Consider the following 9,545-nt stretch of genomic DNA (forward strand, 5'->3'; position numbering starts at 1 on the left):
ATGAAATATATACATATTAGAGTACTACTCAGCAGTAAAAAACAAGGACTTATTTGAATTTTGCATACAAATGGATGGAAATAGAAAACACTATACTGAGTGAGGTAAGCCAGACCCAAAAAGAGGAACATGGGATGTACTCATTCATATTTGGTTTCTAGCCATAAACAAAGGACATTGAGCCTATAATTCGTGATCCTAGAGAAGCTAAATAAGGAGAACCCAAAGAAAAACATATAGGCATCCTCCTGAATATTAACCTTCATCAGGCAATGAAAGGAGACAGAGACAGAGACCCACATAGGAGCACCGACAGAAATCTCAGGTCCATAAAGAGGAATGTTACACTGCCTCCTTCTCACAATAAGACAAGCAAGACAATAGTTGTCTATTGTATGTGATTTTGTAAAAGACTTCCATCACTTCAGAACTTTTTAAAGTTTCACCTGTTTCTTAAAATCAAGCATATTAAATTGGTACTTTATACAATTTGTAAAATTCATTGGGCTTACTAGTGTATAGGAATGTCTGAGGCTATGTTTTAGCTAACTACTGCCTTAAATGGGGGGGGGTCTTTATCTTTGCTCAGTAAGGAGGGAAATCTAGTGAGGAAAAAGACCTGCCATTAATAGGATAAATTAAAGGAAAGGAAATACAGTCTATTACAGGAGAAATAATGAATTGATAGTGAAATCTATCATAGTGTTGAGCACATCTCTTTGGACATTATTGGAACAGCATCTTCTAGATAATTAATGGGCAGGCAATCTTGATAGACTATATAAATGGGAATCCTGAAAAAAGAAGTCTCCTATGCATTTTCTTTATTACCTGTTTAGGAACTCTCAGGAAAAAATAAACTTGAAGCATTCATTGGATGTTGGCCTGTTTTTACTTATTTAACACAGGCTTCTTTCTCTTTGTAAACGTGAAGCAATTCTTCTGCCATGTAACTTTACAAACTCATGAGAGGTTTGTGACATGAGAAAAAGATTTTCCAAATAACTCAATTTTGTAAAATTTGATTTTAACTATGCTATATTTATTAGAAATTAAAAACAAGAGCAGAGAATTAATAACATTTTAAAACGTTGCAAGTGGAATACAAGCCACAGCACTGATTGTAATGATTAATTACCTTACTTAGTAAACCATTTCTTTTTTCTTTTTCTTTTTGTAAACCTTTTCTACCCACCAAAACTCTTTATTGTGTATAATTCCATTTGACTATCTTTTCATATCTTCTCAAAACAATCCCTTCTTACTTGAGGAAGGTCATTTTAGCAGACTATATGCTTAGAGTTTTATGGTTTAACATGATGATAATCTATTGTTTCCATTCATATTGCAATGCGGTATGCATTAAGTGTGATTAAAATATTTTAATCACTCCATGTGCTATTCTGGAGCCTGCTTTTCTGTTACTGTAACCATTTAATGAACTGAAAAGAATAAGGTAAATATAGAGGACTTAATTCCTCTGCAGAGTATGTAAGGGCAGACATTCCATTGATATCAACTGTTTACATAGTCCTACTGAGATGGAATTGTAATAAGGTATAACGTGCCAAAATTAGACTCATAAATTAATAAAAAACAAATGCCATAAGGAGAAATTCTCTCATCAGCAGGAAATTACTCTAATAAGAAAGAAAAAAGAAAGAAACTTGAAGTAATAAATATTAATCTTCAATTTGCAAAACTGGAAACAGTTTCTCTAGTTTATTAAAAAAATGAGCTAATAGTAATTCAACTCACACTGTAAATAAATGCTTGGATAGGTGGCAAAAGTCAGACCTTAAAATTATAACATTCATGTTTATTAAAATATTCAATATTCATTAAATATGTGTTCAATTTATATACTACCATAAAGTCAGTGAATCAAAATGCGACATAAACCCATGACTTGAGATTTCTAGTGTATTACACATAAGACCAAAGTATATGTCAATGTCAAAAATAATGCCGTAAGTGTTTTACTTGAAAGAGAAAAACATGTGGTGGGGCCTTTGAGATGTGATGATATTGGCAAAGGTAAGAGGATATGTGGCTATGCTCAAGCAGACAGTGATTTGGAGATGCCACTTGGACAGTCATTGAAAATCGGTAAGACATCTTACCTTCACAGAATGAAGAAAAATTTACTTTGGAAGAGGGAGGAGTTTAAGTTTTGTCTTTTCTCTTGTCCAGGAAGATGAAGATATTGTGAATGAATTGTAGATCTAAAGCATAAGTTTCAGTGCATTACTAGTATGTTTCTCAGTCTCAGTGTTTTCGGTGCATGATTTTTCCACATGAGGCAGGATTTCCCTATGCAGACGGAGCTGATCTGAAACTTGTGCCACACATGCTGGCCTCAAACTCTAAGTGCTGTGTTGGCAACTCTGCCCCACTATACCTGGGTTCGTGATATTTGAACTAGGTGGGCTGGGGTAGCTAGGTAAATATACAGCCTGAATTTAGAGAGAAAAACTGAAATGATGGTGAACGTACAAACTGTTTCTAACGGAGAATTTTTATAGATAGAAAATAAATTCTTGTTCCCAACTTGTTTCTTGAAGTATCGTTATATAATCTATTTTGCATAACAGAATAGAGAGACCCTTAAGTGATGCTTATAATCCCCGCTATGCTCATAGCATGCTCATGTGCACCTCTCTCTTGAAATGTGAGCATGATCTGTAACTACTGCTAAAGCTGCATATGGGGCAAGGGATTATTATGTGTGGAGGTTTGTACTGAGACATGTGAGGGCGTCATAGACGACTGACAAATCTCTAGATCCTCTCCCTTACTGCCTTTAAGAAATCAAGGTACTGCTCTTTAGTCTTGGGATAGTTTTTTTCAGACAGCATATAAGTTAAATAGCACTAAAGCTTATACACTGTTAATCATCACTGGGAGTCATTTTGTATACAATAAAAAGGCTAATATCAAAAAAAAATCAAGGGATCATTTTGGGGAACACTACACTATTCAAAACAATGTGGTCTTTAAGAGCTAAAGGGATCTCTCCTCAACACATAACAAGAAAAGTGAGGCCCTGATTCTCACAGATGTAACAATCAGTTATGCCAATTAGAACAATTAGAAAAGTAAGTTCTGAGAACTTACTGAGGACACTTTAAAGAGATGAGATTTTCCATGGTGTGAACTCCCCATTGTCTTAGTAGGGTTTGTGGAGTCATTTCAAACCCTACTAAATTGAGCTTGTTTTAGTCCTAGGACCTCCTAGACAGCAAAGCTTCTGGTTGTATGGCTAAATCTGTTCCTAGTATTATGAATTTATTGAAAATCCCTAAGCACACACAGAGAGTTTATTTCCATTTATTCTCATGGAATAGTCCTTACTCTCTCAGTGTCTTCCCTAGCAAACCCTCATAAAGGACTACCACCCTGAACAGATACCTTGATTGCAGCTTTCAGAGAACATGGGAAGTTGTGCCTTGTATTCTCACCCATAGATACTGTGAGCTCATAAATGGGTGTTGCAATTTTGCTGTAACAATACTATGCAGAAATAAAAAACATACACACACACACACACTCATATATAAAAAGACTCAAATTTTACATTAATGGGTACCATGTGTTTTTATTTAAAAAAAAAAGAAACCTGATGATAGCCTCATTCTAGAGGGTTTGAGAAGAAATCAAATAGGAAAAGGTTGACAAATGAAATGCCCATTCTAGTGCGTCTGATAAGTTCCCTTTACCAAGAAAGAGGGATATACCTGATACTGAGGGTATCACTAAGAAAACAAGAGGGACTTGCCCTACTTTTCTGCTTACTACCTTGCAAAGACATTACTTTTTAGGTTGCTCCTTCAAAGGCCTACAGCAAAGCAACATTAACTTGATGGCCAGATAAAATTAGGCAAGGTAAGGCTTTAGAATTCAATGTTCCTCCAGTGGCCTCATTTAGCTACAAGTCATAAGCACTGACCTGAGAGATGGAAAGGGGACACAGAATGAAAGATGCAGATCTAGGACATCTCACAGGCGAAGCTGGGGTGGACTGTGTGGGTAGAAACTCCTTGGAAGTTGTCACAGATTCTAAGGCACACACCAAGTCAGTACAGAGATGAGGTGAGCAGAGCGGAGAATTTCTTATTCCTTCTTAGGTCAAGTGATCACAGATTCTGAGTTTGTCTCATCATCCATTTCAGAACTAAATAAGTCAATCATTCATCAAGAGAGAAGTGAGTGGAGAGAAAAAGGAGGAGGTTAAGAGAAAAGGAAAAGAGGAAAAGAATGCTCAGGACGAAAAGAAGAGGGACAAATGGAGGGAAAAGATCTGAAAGGAGATCAGAATACAATCTCTAAGACCATGAGTCACACACATTCTGTGGATACCCTCAAAACCAAAGCAAAGTAAGTATTCCATCGAAAATGATCCTGTCATAAAATCCACACATCAACTATGCATAATTTGCTTTAAATAATTGAACAAAAACAGCATTTAAGATGACACATAATAGAAATGACAGAGATATTTATATATTTGAGTTATTAGAAAACACTTTAAATATAGATCAATGGGACAGAATACAACCTATAAGTAATCTCCTAATTACAGACTAGAAAGACCCAGTTCTCAACCCCATAGCTAGAGTAAACTTGACCCAGCTGTGAAACCTTCAAACACAACAGCAGAGAAACAACTTTCTTTCAAAAACAGACATTTCATCAAAGACCAAGTAGAAAAAGACACTCATTGGTTCACGGCATCATCACACTTATCAGTAGTATCACACCAATCAATTTACTTAATAGAGTAAATCAAATCTTAGACAAAAGAGGGTGGGAAATATATCAAGCAAGTGGAAAATTGACTCATTCCTGTTGGCAACTTAGAACAACACAAGCACTATAAAAATAGACTTGAGGAGGTTTATTACTAGGGCCAGTCGTCTCTCTCCTAGATATTTACTCTAAAGACCAATTAGATTCATGAACTGCATGTGAGTGTGTATAGCAATTCTACTAACTAGAAAACTAAAGAAGCATCATTATTCTTTAGTGTACAGATTAATAAACAAACTGAGTGTCTGCTCTTGATACTTTTGACATCATAGGTGAATCTCAGAAGCATTTTTCAGAGAAAGAAGTCAATCTCAACATAGTACAACATGTCTGATTATATTTGTAAAATTTTCTAAAGCTGCAAAATTTTGAACATGAAGACCTAGTTAGTGGCTTCTAGTTCCATCTGATTATACGAAGGCAGCACTTACAAATTTCTAGATTCTCATTTTGTTGATGGTTGTGTTTATCAATAGACCATAGAAAACAAATAATTTTACCTCTGAAAGGCTGTCAGTATTGTCATAAATACTTTTATAAATAATTATGAAAATTCAGTAGTCTACCTAGTTGGGAGTTTTTACTATGAACTATTTTAGCTTTTCAAACTGATAGTTTCCACTTTGAGAAGAATAATCATCATCATCATAACAACAATGTTTGTAGAAGTTTTCTCATATGGGGTATAAGACAATGAATGCATAATGAATAACTCACTGTACTGTCAAACTTCATTTGAGGTATATTTTACTTCATCGTCACTTTTTACATTAATTTTGGGTAAAGTAAGATAAGAGTTCTTGGGATGTTTTTTCCCAAGTACTATTTGTAACTTTTACTAAATCTCCTGAGTCTTTTTCATTTCTTCTCAACTCTCTTCATGAGCTAAGGAAAAAAAAAAAAAAAACCTGTCTGTGATCCCAGATCTTGAGCCAGGGAAAAAACTGAGAGAGTGGCTGAGCCTCAGCTAAGCAGAGACTGCACATTGGTTTCCAGGCCACACAGACATGAATAATCACAAAGAAATTATATTAATTATAACACTGCTTAGCTTAATCATATTCCTAGATAAGTCTTATACATTAAATTAAGCTATTTATATTAATCTGTTTGTTGCCACAAGGCTATGGCTTACTGGTAAGGTTCTGGTGTCTATGTCTCCTTAATTAGGTATACACTGTGTTTCACTGACTCTGCACATTCTCCCTATATATCTCTGTTCAGATTTCCCATGTTTCTATATTCTGCCCTGCCACAGGTCAAAGCAACTTCTTTATTAGCCAATTGTAATAATGCATGCATATTCACAGAATAAAGAGGGGAATCCCACAATACTCAGCTTTCAGGATTATTGGATTCTCTACACAAAGTTATTATTTCAAGAAGAAAAATACCAATTTAGTGTAAACCAATTTTAAAAGTTGGATTTGTTAGGAAGTTATTTTTAATAAAAGTTTCTAGAAATGATTCATTTTTATTTAGTATGAATGAAAAAGGGTCACATAAAGAGACGTATTGAAGATCACTTTACTATCATGAAAATGTTCAACAGGGAAAGACACAAGAGACCCTATGCCAGTGTATCTAGCCTTTCCGGATCACTTCGTTCCTCTTGACATTTCAGTTTCATTAGCTAGTAAGTATTTTTTTTAAAATGTCTTAACAAATTTAAAGTAATATTTGTATTCATCTGATCATAGGCACAAAAGAAAGATTCAAGAAAAAATACCTTGCCTGGTTTCTTATATGTAAACAAAGAATCTCACTGAATAGCCTTCCTCCATGATTTGGCTCCAGTGATAATTGATTTCTACCCTGAGCTAATGAATGAGACTATTTATTTTATCTGGTCATTGAACTTGTCCTAGAATATGCAATAGTGTGTTTCTTAACCTTAATGATAGAAATCATGCATACCTGGTATTTTCTACATGTTGCCAGTTTAGCCCTTAAAATAAAACTATCAGCTGTGGTCCTGTACCTAACAAACAAGCCAAGCCAAGCACTACGGTTCATCTCCTTCTGCTTCTTGCCTGAGATTACAATGTAATCAGCCTCAAACTCTCATTGCTTCAAATTCCAAACCATTAAAAATGAAACAAAAGAAACCTTCATCCCTCAAGCTGCTTCTGTAGTGTATTTTATCACATCCATGAAACAAATAACCAATAATTTACTCATAATAAGATTTTCAGGTATAACAACTGAAAGTACAGATAGCAGGTTCCCTTCCCTATGTATTCCCATTCTGAATCCTAGAACAATAAGTGGAGGAATAAATTTTCTAGATGATTCTTATCATCATCACAATGTATGGTCGCTACTCCAAAATCTTATTAATAATCTTAATCCTTCATTATCTTTCTTTAGCATCTGACAATGTACACCACTCCTTTCTTGATGTAATAACTTGTCAACCCTGGAGACACTTGTCTTAGTCGGGGTTTCTATCACTGTGAATAGACACCATGGGCACAGCAACTCTTACAACGGAAAACATTTGATTGAGGCTAACTTTCAGTTAGGAGGTTTAGTCCCATTGCCATCATGGTGGTGCATGGCAGTGCACATGCAGACTACTGGGTGTAGCTTGAGCATACGTGAGACCTCAAAACCTGCCTCTACAATGACACACTTCCTCCAACCAGGCTACATCTGCTTCAACAAAGCCATATCTCCCAATAGCATCGCTCCCTACTGGGGCCATTTTTTTTAAACCACCACAATGCTGAATTCTCAAGTTTCCTCTTTCTTACAATTTCTCCTTACATATATTTTTTGCTTCTTTTTTTTTTAACCTTCTTACAAACATCATGACAACATGATTGGAAGTTTCTTTGAAACTATTCAGAAAAGAGGGAGAATTTCAAAGGAAAACCAGGAACTTAGAATGAAAAATAGGTAGGTGGTATATAGAAAGAAAAGCTGCTTTTTGGTTATACTTCCCTTAAAGAATGATTATATATTCACATGACTTTGAAAATATAATAGCATACCTTTGTACCTTTGACAAATGGTTTTATGCCCATCTCAAAGTAACAGCTAACATCAAACTTGATGGTGAATATCCATTTCATTCCCATTAAAGTCAGATCAAGAAAATTTTCCTCAGCATCACTGTTGAGACTCATGGTGATTTATACACTCTTTGCTACTGCTGTGTTTGAAACACTAGATAAACAGCAAGATAAAGACACAATTACTATTTGGTATACTTTTATTACTCTTTAACTTGAGACCCAGGAAAGTCTATTGTGTCTCCCTTAGTAAGAAATCTTTCATAACAATGTAATGATGTTGACTGCACTCAGTATTGAAATAGTTATAAATATCAATAACTTTTATATCCCAAGCATAAGCAAAAATCTAATTCAAACCAACATTAAAAAATATATTGAACAGCCAAGAAACTTAGTAAGAACATGTTTTATCTATGTTTACATAAAATAGCAAATTAAAAATCTCTTATAAGAGTCATAAATAAGTATTAAATAACTGCAAAGAAAAACATGTTCCTGAATAATAAAACTCAGTACTATCTTCCTCTCTTTTCCAGAGCTGATAAATTCTCGGATGGCTGAAAATATTAACATGTAAAATACATAATCATAAATGTATGTCAGAAAACTAAACTTGATATATAAATGTAAGTCATTTTTCAATTAGAAGAAAATATACAACATGTAACTAAAAAGATATCAGTAATAAGAGTAGAGACAGATTTGAAATGGGTGTATTAGAATACATTGAAGCTTTCCAATTTAAAGTATACTAATAACATTAAAGTTTGACAAGTAAATAAAACACAGGGCAGAAATGTAAAAAATCCGAGGTCAAATTTTTATGTTATAAAAATGCTCATTAAACTTTGAAATATAAAAATAAATAGTAATTGGGCAATGAGCTATTTAGAAAACTAAATTCCATCTAAAGGCATGGAAAATCATAGGTAGGAAAAAACAAATTTCATTTCAAAATACATAATTATAAATATAATTAATAATGCAGATTTAATGGAGAATAAGTTTTATAATTACAAGGTAATATATAGTAAAATGTAGGCAATGTTAAAGTTATATGTAGTTATTTTTAAAATACTATAAACTTTAAAGGCTTTTTTAACATTTTCTTATAACTATGTTATAATTATTATTACTATTATTATTAATTATTAGGTTGTAGATTCACTTCTCTTCTTGCATATATACACATTTACATGCATCCAATTCATGTCATCACACTTAGGCTTGATATTACCAGCCTAAGCGGTAATTATTTTTTTCTATGATTTTTGTTTGTTTGTTTTTTCTATTTATTTATTTATTTATTTATTTATTTATTTATTTATTTATTTATGATTTCTGTCTCTTCCCCGCCACTGCCTCCCATTTCCCTCCTTCTCCCCCAATCAATTTATACTCATGTATAGTGTGTGTGTGTGTGTGTGTGTGTGTGTGTGTGTGTGCATGTTACCTGTGTGGATGGTGGTCATATGTGTGGATGGTGGTCATATGTGTGGATGGTGGTCAGAAGAAATCATCAGATCCTCTGGAGCGGAGCCATAGACAATACAACAATCTTGATATAAGTGATTGGAAATAATTGGAAATAAACTCAGTTATTCTGCGAGAACAGTAAACATTTTTAACTCTGTCTCTCCACCCCCAAGTAACTTCTAATTTTACCAAAATAGAAGGTCAATTATGTTGGATATATAAGGTTTTTCATCATAATAC

The sequence above is a fragment of the Alexandromys fortis genome, unplaced genomic scaffold, assembly GCF_014885135.2.
Source record: "Alexandromys fortis isolate MF-2015 unplaced genomic scaffold, M_Fortis_MF-2015_v1.1 scaffold_92, whole genome shotgun sequence".
NCBI classification, from domain to species: Eukaryota; Metazoa; Chordata; class Mammalia; order Rodentia; family Cricetidae; genus Alexandromys; species Alexandromys fortis.